A 14593-nucleotide genomic window follows, 5' to 3' on the forward strand; every position below is an offset into this window, starting at 1 on the left:
TTAGAAAAGTTAAATGGATGTTACTTGTACCTTTCCAGGCAGAAGGTTATCTTCTCTCTTTGGCAAATGTTCAAAAGAGAAAACTATTATTATTATTTTTTAAAGATTTTATTTTATTTATTCATGAGAGACATAGAGAGAGAGAGAGAGGCAGAGACATAGGCAGAGAGAGAGAGGCAGAGACACAGGCAGAGAGAGAGATTGGCAGAGACATAGGCAGTGGGACTCAATCCCGGGTCTCCAGGCTAAGACCCTGGGCTGAAGGCAGGTGCCAAACCGCTGAGCCACCAGGGATGCCCAACTAAGCTATTATAATTTTAAAAATATTTTCTAATATTTTGAATATCATTGTCTAACAGGTTACCTATATTCAGTCTGATTGTATTATCAGCAAAATTAGATACCATATGCTCACTGGCTATGTTATAGTAGCTTCTGGTATGTATACTAGCCACCTATAAATTACTTTACATCTTTTGATAATGTGAAAATTATCTTCTATTTTATCTCATCAGATAAAATCAAGGAAAAAAAACAAATAAAAAATATTAATCTAATCATACCTTTTAGTTTCACAGAAGAGACATGAGGAGATATTTTATGTATCAGGAGATAAATATTACCTTTTTATTCCAATTTTTGTTTTCTTAGAACATTAATAGTCATGAAGACTCAACCATCATCACTGCCTCAATTTTTGTTACCTCCTAATAAAGCCTCATCCCTTGATACCATCACATTGGGGGATAGGGTTTCAGCATGTGTTTTTGAGGGAACACAAATATTCAGTCTAAAACAAAACTTTCCATGTCTTTTTAGATTTTTTAATACAGAAAATAGTTTGAAATCATTTAGGAGAGGTGAAGTCAAACTACCCAACTCATTTTGAGAGTTCATATTCCTGAGGTTTTCTAAGACACCAGTGCCTCAATGTGGCAACTTGGCTGTATGAGTGGGTCACTCCTTACACAAACACAACACCTTTAAGAATAAATGGAAGGAGTATTATGAATATGCCACCAGCAACAAAGTTACAATGGTGGCTGGGTTTACGCCAAATGACCCCTCTCACCATCGCTCCGTGGTTCCCTGTTTCTACAGGCGCAGGACTCAAGATAGCCTATGATTAAAACACATCAGTACAAACTTAAAAAGATCAGATGATGAAAATCGGTGCAGAGTGAAAGTTTTTAAATAGTCTTCCAAGTAACCTTTATATTGATTTTCATGTAAATCTCCACTTTAAATTAGCTCAATGTGTCACTTTGGCAGGTAGTTTTTTTCTTTTTTCTTTTCCTGCTCTTATTTTCTAGTGATCACTGAATAAATTTTTCTAGCCAGATCAACCGAACTAAGCAGAACAAAGGATTGCAGATTAAAACAACCTTGGACTTTTTGTAATCCTTAGCTGTTACTTTAAAAACAAAGTATCTCAAAAGTCTGTGTGTCTGGGTCCTATTTCGATTGCCTTAAATTGATATTATTTTTCCCTTTTTGCTGACTTACCTGCTTTGATTGTAGTATGAACCCTTCTAAACTTATACCCACAGTATTTTAAATGTTATATTTTGAGTAATTTGTGAATATCATTTATCAAGGTGATAATTGTTTAACGAATATAGTATAATAATGAACAAAGCTGTACATCTTTTCTAAATAAATGGTGCAGAAACAATGGAACAATGCATTTTTAAGCAATTCTAGTTGCATTTTAGACTCAGATGCATGTGATTTCTTTGATTTCCTGCCTATGAATGTCAAACATGTTTCTATCTGTCCTCACACATGCTACTATGTTTTTGTTTTGTTTTGTCTTGTTTTTTAGCTGTCATCACACCCATCCTAACATCCTAACGTATGGTATGTAAGACTAAGTTCACATTCTCTGCAGTCTGTCTCAGTCCCATTCTGTTGGGGATTACTGGGTATTCATATCTGTATATTGTTACTATGATCCAGTCTCAACCTTGTTTAGAAAGGATTCTGTTTCAGTATTTGCTTGAATGCCTTTTTGGTGCCTTCTGGTCTTTGCATCCTGATTCCAAGCCAGCAACCTGGATAGCTAACCATGGAGACACATTTTAGCTTTTAATGTTGCACCAGGTAGGTTTATTTCTTGCATGTGATTTTTAACCTGCCGTTTTTTGTTTTCAAGACCATTTGCATTAAAACTATGCCCTTCATTCTTAAATGCCCATCTGTTCCTGCTGTTTATTTCTAGACTTAAATAGTGAGTGACATCATTATAATTTCTATGGCAACCAACTGCATTGACATTAAAAGATGATACAGCCTTCAGATAGTATAAAAACAGCAGAAGCTTGTGAACTGTTAAAAACAATGTCTTCTGTTCATGCAAATGTCTTTAATAAAAATGGAAGGATTTGCTGTAACTCTTTGAAGGCACATATACTATGAGGCTCCAAAATTCTGAGGAGCCCAAGAAAATATTTTATGTACTAAATTTTCTTTTTTTCAACTTTAATATTCTTCCAGATTCCATACAAACACTCCATTTTTTCTAATTTTGGAATGGGAAATCATGAAGGGATAAAAGATATAAAAATGTCATTGTGAAATTGTAATATAATAGTGCATGGCTTTGCTCAAATATCCTCTAAGTCTTAAAATCTAAGATCATATAGAGCTAGGCCTTTATATTTATGCCAAAAATGGAGATTGTGCTAGCAGGAAGTATCAGGAACCTAACTGAATAAAATAAGTAATGAAAATGAAAGGATAGAGATTCAGAAGCAGGTAGTCAGAGACACACACAGTCAATTATATGGTGTGCTTAGGTCATAGTCAAGGCCAGTGTGTGTGTGTGTGTGTGTGTGTGTGTGTGTGTACGCACACGCACAAGAAAGAGACAGTATATTGCACAACATGATGAATAATCTAAATAAGAATGTTGGAATATTGGAATGGAAGTTATGATGTACTACACAGATATCTACCCAGGCTCACAAACCCCCAGCTGCTGAGAATGTTGTCAGACAACCATTCTCAAATGAGAAGCCAACCAAAAATTACCTTCAGCCAAATAAAGCTGTCATATCTAATGTCACTGGGTACTCCATGTTCAGCCTGTGTTCTATGGCACAAATATAGAGGCCACTCTATATGGAAGAATATAGAGGCCCAGCTATCTTTCTTCAGGGTTGGACAATTCTAAAGGGCAGGCCTAGCTCCAGATTTCCCTGAAGGTAGACTGAGACTTTTGTGCTATGACTGTTTCACAGTTTAATTCCTCTTTCTACCTAATCATACTTGCTTTATCTTCCCATAGGTGATGATTACTAGGGTACCCCTAACAATTTCCTGCATAGAAATCTCTATCTCAGAGTTTAATCCCTAGAAACTTGCCCTAAGATAATTGATGTCTGAAGTAGTCCAAAGAAGTAGACTCTAAAATTAGATTTTTGAGGTTTATCATCTAATGGCTAACAGGCAATAAAAAGATCAACACAGCTGGTAGGTGGTTATTATCCCTGTGGTGATCTTGATAGGGAACAAGTGGGAGATAATGCATTGGTGGGATCAATACCACATCATTTGAGAAGTTCAGAGGAAGTCTTTATTGTAGGACTATGGAATTGGTTGGGTATTGCTGGGTCAATGGATGTACTAGAGAAAGAAAATGAAAGGCTGAGGGTGTGAAATTAAAGCCAAATCTGAAAGCAAGTAGTCTCTTTTGGCAACACAAAGAGTCTCATTTTCTGCAGCCAGGGGCCAGAAAAAAATTGAAGGCTTGGAACTTAATTAATAGGGAAAGCAAAGTTCCAAAGGAAGTTGAATTCTTAACTTCAGCAAGTTGGCTACATAGAGATTAGGATCCTGATTAGGAAGGAATGATCCCCTCAGGAATGGCATCAGGACACTGGAAAACCATAAGTTCCCATATCCTTGTGAGCTCTCCAGGTGGGCAGGAGTGCCCATCACTTTTTTTTTTTTCATTTTTTTAAGTTTTTTTTTTTTTTGGGGGGGGAGGGAGGAGAGAGAAAGAGAATGGACATGGGTATGTGTCAGGAGGGGCAGAGGGAGAGAATCTTCTGAGCAGAATCCATGCTGAGTACACAGCCTAATGCAAGGCTTGATCTCACAACCTATGGGATCATGATCTGAGCTGAAACCAGGCATCAGTTGCCTAACTGACTGAGCCATCCAGGTACCCCCCCCACACACATACACACAGTTTCTTTTAAAGCCTAATACTACCCTACTTGAGGGAAACGTTACTAGAGCTTCTGCCTGTAAGAAATAAGCAGCCCATTCACCATCTATTCCCACTTCCCCTTGAGGATATCAGAATAACTATATTAATTAACCATACGGTTTTGCTAAGGAAATGCTGGACCTGTTAAAAGAGGAGCTATGCTTCAAATGAATTGTGGGAACTAACCAATATGTATCAACAGGAGCCTGGAGAGTTTGTAGTGGATTGGATTCTGAAGTGCTGGATCATGAGGGAGTAGAATATAAAGTTATAATATAATATAAAGTTATAGCAGAAGTTTATTGATATGGGATTATTCTCCTTGATATAGGTATTAACACTATGGTAAGACCTTCAAGAAACTGCTTGCATATTACTAGAATGATCTTTGGAAGCCTGGAAAGTGTGATGACTAACACTAAGATAGTAGAAATGAGAGAAGTATCTTGGTAAACAGGGAAAGAAAAGATCAAAAGACTCAGAGAAGAAGGTGGATATTTTAAATAAGACCTGAACACCCAGTAACTGACTGTGTTACCTGGATGCTGAAAGTGATCTGAAAACACTGTATCTATTAAACCAGTAAGCACTCTGCTGGAGAAAGAGGCAACAACATCACAGAGAAGCTCAATGTTGGGTTTTCTCTGCAAACCAGAGCTGAGAGTACATGATGCTGCCACAGAACTGAGGTTCTAGAGAGCAGTGGAGATGAGAAGTTCCCAAAATATTTCATGCTGATGCTTAATTATTAAAGGAGTTGGAGTATAATTAATATAATGAGTGCCAAATTATAGCAGCAAGATTACAATGGCAATTCCATACTTGGGGATATAGATTTAACACATTTTTTTTTTTCCGAGTGATATGGAAGGCTGCCAGCTTTGAGTGAGTCTAAGAACAAAGAAGGACCTTATAGCAGATTGAAGTCATTTGAATTAAACCTAGTTAAAAACAGCCACTGGAGTGCTTCTGAGTTTTAGGAGAGGAAAAGTGGACTATGGGACATCAGGTGACTATGCAGCTGGAAATCTTCTATGGCTTGGATTCTGTTAAACCAACCAAATCTTCTGCCCAGCAGCAATCAGTCTTAAGATAGAAGTTATATCTTAAAGATTATGAATGATATCTCAAGGATATCTTAATTATTGAAAATGAGAATGTCCTGACCTTCCCTTAATTCACACTTATGGCTGGATAATGGAGTGGTCATCCCTTATGACCAATAGATTGAGGGGGAAATAGGTCACCCTTAGTTAGAAGGTGGTTTGACTTAGTCATTGCAAACTAAGAATGGAAGTCTGCTGCGCTGAACGATAATGGCTAGAGAGAGTGCTTCAAGTGGTCAGATCTTTAGGTAATGTTCCTTGTCATTGACTTTTTATTAAAAGAGAAATGACCAGAGCTAAGAATATATACTTACAGACTCATGAATAATTTGGCTAGTTTATTGGAGGCCTAGAAGCAAACTGTAATGTTAGGGACAAAGAAATCTGGAGAAAAGACACATGGATAAGTTTCACAAATTTTGATGACTTTGTATTGTACGTTAATTAAGAGCCACTATGGGAGAGGCACAAAAATATTACAAAAACAGAAGGAATCTACTGGTCAGCCTTTCTTATCAGTCTTCAGGACTGGCATAATGACATCAAGACTAGAGTGACCGAACTAGCAGGAATGTAGACTACACATAGACTCTGTTAATGTAGGCCTTCCTCAACAAAGCTGATCTAGTTATTGTTGTTGCTGAATATCATAATTGCCTATAGCAGAGACCAAAATGTAAGTCCCTATGGCACTTCCCTCAAGGAGACCAGTCAAACACATGGACCTCCCAAACCCTCCTATCTGAACTGGAATCCATATATGTTCCTGGTCTGGGTTTATGTATCCTGGTCTCAAGTCCTTACCCAGCACCAGTATCTGAGTGCTTACAAAATGTTTAATTTTCTGGCAAAGCACCTATTGTAACAGCTGATCATCCCAAGAGATACGATTCATATCAAAGGAAATGGGCACATTGCAGTGAGATGCACTAGTCATGGTATAACTTGTGTTACCCAGCAGCTTCTGACCTGGTAGCTAGAGCAGAGCATGGCTTCTGACGGTGGAATTGAAGTTGGAGCCTATAATAAATCAATGGTTATAATATGATGCTTTGTGCCCAAGAGGTAGAAAACTTGAGTCTGGGAATCCAGTGGTGAAAGTAGGACAACCTTGCTTACCATCACATCTAGTTACCTACTGAGGGAATTTATACTTCTTATATCAATTCTCTGGGTTTAGAAGTGGTTACTATTAAAGAGGAATGATACCACTAGGAGACATGGCGATAGTTCTAATAACTTTAGTTAATGACTGCTACTTGCTTAGTTCAGGCTTCCTGTGCAAAGACACCCTGAGGCAAGAAAAGATATTATTCTTTTCTCCTCAATAATTTTCCATAGTTATTAATAGAAGATTGAGCTATAATGTTGGGGACATGGAAGAAGATATGTGGCTGTTCAGGTTACCTTTTCGAAGTATCTCCTGGTATCCTTTCATGAAACTTTGGCAGTAAATGGACTGTTGTATTTGTCCTGATCCAAAAAATCCTTCTGAGGACTTATACCATTAGGAATGACATTGTTGATCATCCCTCTGCAGAGGTACCAGCTTGGGTTAAGAAAAATTTTGAATGAAAAGTAGTTGAGAGAATAGATAAATATCAGTTGAGATTCTTGCATTCATAGTCACCACAGAATGTCTCAACCATTAAACTATCTTCTTCCTTAAAAAGAAAACACAACAAAACAAAACAACACCAAACCCATGGAGATGGCATCACCAGACAGCAACGAGGAGAATTGGTGAAATGGGGAGGTCAGTTGTGTAGTTCATCCCATTAACCTTATTAAAAGTTTTCTTGGTAAAGGAGATCAAACAGAATGCTATAGCACTGTTTAAACATTTTATTATTAAAAGAAAATTGGCCTGAGTGTAACAAAGGTTGAGCTGAGTAAAATCTTTGGTAGGTCACACAGATCCATTCTTTATGATTGAAGCATTCATCTCCCAGGCTGCTGAATGTGTTGAAAGGGACAGCTCACAGCCGAGCTGTTTTGCAAGAAATGCTACCTGTTTGAGGTCATAGGCTTTCCCCAGGACTCCCTAAATTCAATGACTGGTTTATACAGTGGTATAAAAAAAATGAGCCTTACAGTTTAAAGGCAGGATAGCTTTGAAAGGCCATCCTAGTTCCAGAGCTCTCCATCATGTTGGCTGGGCCTTTGTGCAATTGCATTCCAGTTTAATTCTTTCATCTGTGTAATCCTTCTTCCTTCACTCCCTCACAAATGTTGATTTCAAAGACACTCCCATTCTACATTGAGTAAACCTCCTACATGGGCTCCTAGGCAGCCCAATCTAAGAAAAATGTCTATGAAGTTGAAGTCATTAGAGGTGAATGTCATTATATAGTGAATTTTCTTTTACTGGAAGCAAGTAAGACTAACTCAGCTAACTCCAAGAAATGTACTATAGATGGAAAATTGATTCTAACAGATGAATTCATAATTTGAAAATTATTTAGATGATATGTAATTCAAACTCTCATCGACTATAAGAATCCCCATCCATAATACATTTCTTAGAGTTAGCTAAGTTTATGCTTACTTGCTTCCAGTAAAAGAAAATACACTACATCATGACATACACCTCTATTGACTTTAACATTCATAGGCATTTTTAATATATGTATATAACAAATATTTATATATAAATACATAATAAATATATATTATAAATATGCACATATTTATAAATATGCATTATATATGACATAAAATTAATGCATCCTTATGGGTGTTAAGTACATTCCTATGGGTGTTAAATTGAGAATGACATATTCCTACAGGCTGAGCATATTCCCTTTTTTTTCTGACATTAAGCTTAAATCAATTTAAGTAGGATTATATAGCTGTGAATCTGGATTAAATAAATGACTATATAATTAAAGGAAGGAGAAATTCTGATTAAAAGTAAATTGATATGTCATCACCCCCAAAATTAAAATTTGGTAAATTATAATTACTTGCATTTTTAGAAAAATATTTCATTAGCATTTTAAATGGAAATTTACATTTTTTAAATCCCTCTCTCCTTATATTGGTGCTACTATCAGCACTTTTCTTTCCTAGAATTGTCAGGCCTCTATAAATATGGTTAACTGCTTGACTAAGAAAATAAATTAAACTTTGAAGATGGTAATTTAAACTTCAGTTTATTTGATAGAGGGAACTAATGAAAGGAAGTGAATCAGGACAACACAGCCATGTGGCCTGTTTGCTGACTCAAGTCCATTTGCTCTACATGCTGTTTCCAACTAAATAGAGGTTTTTTCCACAGTGTGATTGACTTGTGATTAAAAGAGCTGTATTACATAACTATAGATACATTCCTACTTATAACAATTGTTGTTACTTTTCTAGCACTTTCAAAGATGTTGTTCTGCAAAAATAATTATCATATCATTTGGTTCAAATCAATTAATAAGAAAATAGTGTGCATTTCTGATTATTAAAAACACATATTAGAAAATTATTAGTGTTTAAATGAAATTTAATTTTACTCATTTTTCTTTATTCTTTTAATTTTGCTTGCCTTATTTTTCAAATCACACTGTCCTAAATTAAATTTGGCATACACATGCATTTTATATATTATATATGCTATCTATATGTTTTATATACATATCATAATTTTTAAAACTTCTGAAACAAAGAAAAATTCATGTTCTCCTCTTATAACAACATTTCCCTTCTGCTCATTTAAGAAAATTTTTTGTGAGGGCACACCATGCCCTATGTTCTTTGACTCTTTTTTGTTTGTTTTTGTTTTAGGATTTTATCTATTTATTTGACAGAAAGAGCAAAAGAGCACAAACGAGGGGAGCAGTAGAGGGAAAGGGAGAAACAGGCTTCCCATTGAGCAGGCAGCCTGATGCAGGGCTTGATCCCAGAACCCTAGGATCATGACCTGAGCCAAAGGCAAACACTTAACCAACAGAGCTACCCAGGTATCCCTGTTCTATGACTCTTGAATTGGCTTTTTCATTTTTCATGAACTTCCATTTAATGAAAATAAATAAAAGATGTCATGAAAAAAGTGCAACAATGGTGAAGATATTATTAGTTAAATATTCATATATTTCCATAACTTTTTTCTTTAAATAATGTATTTCATTAACATAGCATATGCAAAACTTGAAAACATTCATTTTTGCTATGAACACGCATATTTTCATTATGGTTATACAAGTAAAGGAATAAAATCAAATTCACATGCCTCTTGAGGTTGTGCTATGTGGAACGTATCAGAGAAGAAATCCTGGATGATCCTGTAATTGTCTCCTTTAGAATGAGGAATTATCCTCACTTGCTTCTGAGTAGACTAACTGTTTTTCTTAGTTTATTCCTTTTTTTTCCCAAAATAGAATTGTTCTCTTACATTGTGGTATGTTTTATCAGATGGTTTGAAAATATGATTGTGAAATCCCTTATAAAAAAGTTTACAAGGATTGGAAATTTATCATCACATAATAGTGCCTATGTTGGAAATACTACTGTATCTCATTTCAAATTTCTCTTGTATGGACATAGAGAACAGTCACCTTCAGCCTTCTTATTGTTTCATGTAAATGTGTACTAACTCAACTCAATAATAAGTGAGCTAAAGTGATATATTTTACATGTTGGATGAGACAGAGAAAGTCTTCAGCATTGTTTTCTAGTCTCCTTTTACCTCTTCTGAGTGAAGAGAAGGGACTCATGTTTCAAGGGGTGGATCTCAAAAATGATAGAGCCCCCATTATACGAAGCTCTGAGAGCTATATGGCACAGATACCTACACCAGCTTGTAGTGGATATATAGTTGAAACAATATCAACATTTATCACATTATATTATAAAACTTTGGAGGTTGTTACTTTACCCTAAACTAACTTATCTGGACCAATAATATATCTGCATTAAGAGATATGATGTAGAAAATTAATATTTGATTAAGATTTGAGATGGCAATATCAAGCAATTGGTGTAGTGAAATATTATTTTAGAAATCTTAACAGACTTTTATTTTTTCCCAGTTTTATTTTTTTCCTTTCATCTTTATTTAAATTGACATGAAAAAAAATAAATTGACATGATATTTGGGCTTCTTGCTTTCGCAGAGAGATGTGGCAAGATATATTGATATGTGTTCATCTTTTAAGCTTCTTTTTATAGACCATAGCCTCCTCTCACAGGAGAAGACCACTGGGCATAAATAAATGTATTGGAAAAATGGGATTTGAGAAATGGAGGGCTTCCACAGAATGGTGGGAGACAGAGTGGGAATGATGAAGCATTGATATATTCTAGAAAAGGGCTGCTGCTCCTTATGCTCAGTCACAGCCATAGGAGGCTGCACGAAAATCCGGATGAAAAAGATATAGAGTAAGAATAGATATGTGGAGCCAATGGGCATTTCTCTCTAAAGAAGATTATAGGAAGAGCAAGATGTGTCACAAGTCCCCAGAAAATGGCTTTGAAATAGAAGTAGATCCAATAAACATTAAAAGACCCAGAGGGTAGAATAATGTCTCATGATGAATTGTTTAGATTGCGATGAGCAAATGCCATAGAGGATATTGGAGAGCTCTGGAATCACATATGTGTATTAATGACTAAAATCAGGTAAGAACAATGATCAAATTAGAGAATAGTCAAAGTTCATAACCAATCTTCCCAATACTTCTGTAGCTCAAGAAGACATGGAAATTGTGAAATAAGGAAAATTTACAAATTGAAACACTGAGTTTAAATTTTTACTACCCTGGAAGACTTTGATATATATATATATATATATATATATATAAAATATAACATATTATATAATATTTTGATATATATTATATATAATATTTTTAATATTTATATATAAATATATATACTTTGGTATATATATTATACACTATATATAATAAAAATTATATATAATAAAAAACAGAGAGAAAGTGGAAACATATAATATATAATTATATATAATATAAATTATATATATAATAAAAAACAAAGTGAAAACAAGAGTTAGAAGAGAGATTATAAATCACTCAGTGATTTACTCATAAATATTTAAAGGTGTTCCAAAGCCAAAGTTAGAAATGCTAGTTTTGTGGGCTTTCCAGCCAAAGAAATATTCCTTCTATCTGTATACCATTTTATAAGTCAAATAGCATACATCTGAACATAAATTTAAAAATTATGTGTCTAATCAGGGATCAACAAAATAGTAAAACCCAAAAGTAAATATTTTAGGCTTTATGGGCCATATGGTTTATTTTGCAACTACTCCATTCTACTTTTATAGCATGAAAGCAGCCATAGATAATTCCAAAATGAATGAGTGTGGCTGTGTTTCAATAAAACTTTACAGAAACAGGTAATGGACTAGATTTGGCTCATGGATCATCATTTCTTTATCTCCAGTCAGGCTCAAAACAGTGATGTGGGTATTTTTTACAACTTTGGGATCATCACTTCTCAGTCTTTTGGCTAATATCAAGTGTAGTATCTGTTTTTATCAGTTTAATATCTGATATATTCTCTACCTGAGGACAGTGTATCAAATAGATGTATTTTTTTTGATCAAGGAGTTGGAATAGGAGCTTGCTCTGTCTACTCCATGCAGTGATCTGATATAGTACTGCACCCCCTTGGGGAATACCAGACAGCTGCCATTGTGTTAACCAAATATGATGATCCCGGAGCCTCCACTTGGCAGACCTTAGACTATCTACCTGCTGTGTGCTTTTGCCATTCAGGTACAAAAGACAGTCAAGAATATGTGTAATGTGTATTTATACACACACTATGGCCGGCCTTCTTACCTACTACTAACATGAATACAAGTCTAAGTCAACAGTGGAAGTGGTTTTGCTCTTTTTTTCCTTCTTTGTTTTTGTTTCTGTCTTTAGATTTCTTCTCCTAGTTTTTACTTTCTTATACTTAAGTTTTTGTTTTTCAAAAACAAACAAACAAACAAAAAAAACATTGGGGTCATATTTTTCTTTCCTTTTAAAAATATTTTAATAATCTTCTTTTCATGTGTTTATTCATAAATGTGATTTGGCTTTGTCCATTCACAAATCATTCGAAATCTCTAAAGTTTATATAAAATGATCTTAAAATATTGGAATGAATGATAACTGCATGTGTTTTGAAGGGAAATGGAGATTGACAGACAGCTTCTATAAATTGACAGTCAAAGGAAAAATGGCAGAAAGAAAGTATGTCACACTGGAATATTTTGTGAAATATATTGAAACTTATGGCATCCTCCCCCTCATTTTAACCCTGCATGTGTGCACTTTTTCATTACTGCTAGGCAGAAATGTTTATTCTCCCTGAAATGCTGAATCTGACTTAAACTTCAATACATTTCACAAGTAAGTATTTACTATGGAGAGTATCTTCCTTTTGCACAGTTAACAGCATTCCTAATGAGCTGTTAATGAGCTGTCAATTTCTAATATGAGCTAAAGAGCTAAAGTAGTCACCGAGGAATTCTAGAAGCAAAAATGTTGAATCCCAAAAACATAATCAAATGAATTATTCCAAGATTTTAATTACCCTTAAGTTATACTGGCTTTATGTGTCATTTCTAAATTACAAGTGGTGTTTTTGAAGATTAATTTATGATCTTAAATATTATCTACTGCACAATGTTACTATTTTTACATGAGTTATTATTTTAATTACTAAATACTGTTTGTTATGGAACTACTCTGTAAGTTACAATCTATTGGGGAATATTCTGAGATGTGTAATTATTTTAATAATAATAAATAATAATATGATAATACCGGGAGTAATAGGCAAACCTGTCTTAAGGTAAACACCTTGAATTATCTAAGATATTCATAGTAAACTATTTGAAACAGGTCTAGTGTGGAATTTATTTTACCGAATTCAGACTTTGAAACAAAACACGATTATTTTATCTTATTTCATTTTATTTTATTTAAACATGATCACCCCCCAGTATAGAGAAAGAATCAAAGGAAGAACATGGTGGTTAAGGTAATAGTCTCTTTATGGGGGTGGTCATTCTTGAAGTGAAGCTATTCATTCCATTAATTGCCCACCCCCAAGGATAACCAAATTGGTTGATTGAAATGTTCTTCCAATGTATAAAGCCAAAAATGTAGAACAAAAGGCAAGAGATAAATTGTAGAATTTTCTTGCCACTGAGTACTATTGCATTTCTATAGTGTAGGTCTGCATATACAGGTAAATTTCCCTGAGCCATAAATCAAAAAGACACAATATTGACCTGTCTTTCTAGCACCTCATTCAAGAGGTTCATCTTCTGGTGACCAATAGAAAGTTACTTGTTCTTTGTTTTTTATATTGATTGATTGATTGATTGATTGATTTTTATTTATTTATTCGTGAGAGAGAGACAGAGAGAGGCAGAGAGAGACATAGAGAGAGAGAGAAGCAGAGACACAGGCAGAGAGAGAAGCAGGCTCCATGCAGGTAGGCCGACATGGGATTCAACCCTGGGACTCCACGATCACGTCCTGGGTTGAAGCCAGGTGCTAAACCACCGAGCCACTCAGGGATCCTCTTGTTCTTTGTTTTTTTTTAAGATTACAATATGATTCTCAAGAGTTAAATATAAAATGCTTATACAGTTCTTGGCACACTTTTAATTTACAATGATAGCTGTTGTTATTATTTTGTATTGTTCTTATCAAAATTTGTTGCAAAAGATAAAAGGATGATGGGGGAATAGAATAAGGTGCTGCAGCAATCTATCATGAGTTCTGTTAGGACACAATAGAAAAAAATGAAGGCAAGATTATATTAGAAGTTATATGGCTGAAAATTTTTTTAGAATGGATGATACAATCCTAAAGTTGAAGAAGAACTAAATTAGACAATTTTTTGTGTTACTGCAAAATATCAAAAATAAATTGAAAAGAGATGCTATACGATATGGAGATACTAAATACAAGGAAATTACAATAAGATTATATGGGTTTTATGAATGTCAAAAGATGGAATATTTTAATTGCTGAAAGAAAATAGAATTAATTATATTAAATTTAACCATTTTGTTCTAAATTTTGTCTATTTTTTTAAAGTTTATAAAAGTGTTTACTTTTTAGTCAGATAGGTCAATTTTTTATAGTTTTCATTTCCCTGAGAAAAATTTTCAGACTTGGCTTAGTTATTTTATAATCCTTGTTTCCTAATTCCATGGATGGATCTCTTTCTGTTGGTTTTTGTTTCTGCTAGTTTCTCCTCAGTTTTTCTTATCTCCTCAGGTATTTGAAAAATTATATGTAGAAAA

At 34.5% G+C, this 14593-nt stretch overlaps 1 long non-coding RNA gene and 1 other non-coding gene across 2 annotated transcripts in view; both read left to right on the forward strand.

The window, feature by feature from the left end:
* LOC112658618 (uncharacterized) overlaps nucleotides 1–14593 on the forward strand; it is a 114135-nt gene that overhangs the window by 87415 nt on the left and 12127 nt on the right. The window lies entirely within an intron of this gene.
* Nucleotides 11768–11949, forward strand: LOC112658744 (U2 spliceosomal RNA). Its single transcript, XR_003135931.3, has one exon. It is a non-coding gene; the product is annotated as a U2 spliceosomal RNA (small nuclear RNA).

Source organism: Canis lupus, chromosome 12 (genome assembly GCF_003254725.2).
Source record: "Canis lupus dingo isolate Sandy chromosome 12, ASM325472v2, whole genome shotgun sequence".
Classification (NCBI taxonomy): Eukaryota; Metazoa; Chordata; class Mammalia; order Carnivora; family Canidae; genus Canis; species Canis lupus.